Genomic DNA, 971 nt, shown 5'->3' on the forward strand with positions numbered 1-971 from the left:
CCACGAAGGCGCTCATTCTCCTCCCGCAGCTGGGCGACCTCGTCGCTCAGAAACGAGATTCCCTCAAGTGCGTCGAGGAGGAGAGCCCGAAGCGAGGCAAGCGCACCGTCAGGTTCGCCCGTCGGGGAGGAAGCGAGGGAACCGGTCGGGTCGGTCGGGTGATGGGGCTGGTGGGCCGTGGAAGAAAGGAATGCAGCCGCTGACACGCCACCGTCGCTAGGCTTAGCACCGCCGCAAGACGACAAACACAGATTGCACATGAATGGTCGCGAGCCGGACTTCAAAAGCTGCAGCTCGTCGTCACTCCAAGTGACACACTTCGCGTGTACACGTTTGTTGCAGTCGGCACAACGAAAAAACTGCTGCTTACCAAAAAACGGACGGGAGCACAGCACACATGCGTCCTTACTGGGCGCCATGTTGAAAATAATAATAATAATAATAATAATAATAATAATAATAATAATAATAATAATAATAATAATAATAATAATAATAATAATAATAATAATAATAATAATAGTAATAATAATAAAATTAATAATAATAATAATAATAATAATAATAATAATAATAATAATAATAATAATAATAATAATAATATAATCCATCAATCAATCAATCAATCTTTATTTTTTCGGTGCCCAGGAACAACCCAAAGGTCTTGGTGCTGGTACACCATTCACACGCACAAAATGTACATTTATTTCACTACAAAGGAAGACACTCAGGGGAGGTAATGCAGCAGTCAAGGCGATAGAAAAAAAAGACACATAAACTAGGCGCGACAGCAAGCATGAAAAAAAAAAGCGAGAACAAGGAAACAGCGAGAACAGCGGTAAATGAAAACAGCTAGAACAGGCAACAGACATATAAATAACTAATAAAACAATAAACAAAGAGAATGAACACAAGAACGACCGATAACAGCCAAGTACAGCAAATATCAAAATACAAACAAGAATAAAGCC

The sequence above is a fragment of the Amblyomma americanum genome, chromosome 9, assembly GCF_052857255.1.
Source record: "Amblyomma americanum isolate KBUSLIRL-KWMA chromosome 9, ASM5285725v1, whole genome shotgun sequence".
NCBI classification, from domain to species: Eukaryota; Metazoa; Arthropoda; class Arachnida; order Ixodida; family Ixodidae; genus Amblyomma; species Amblyomma americanum.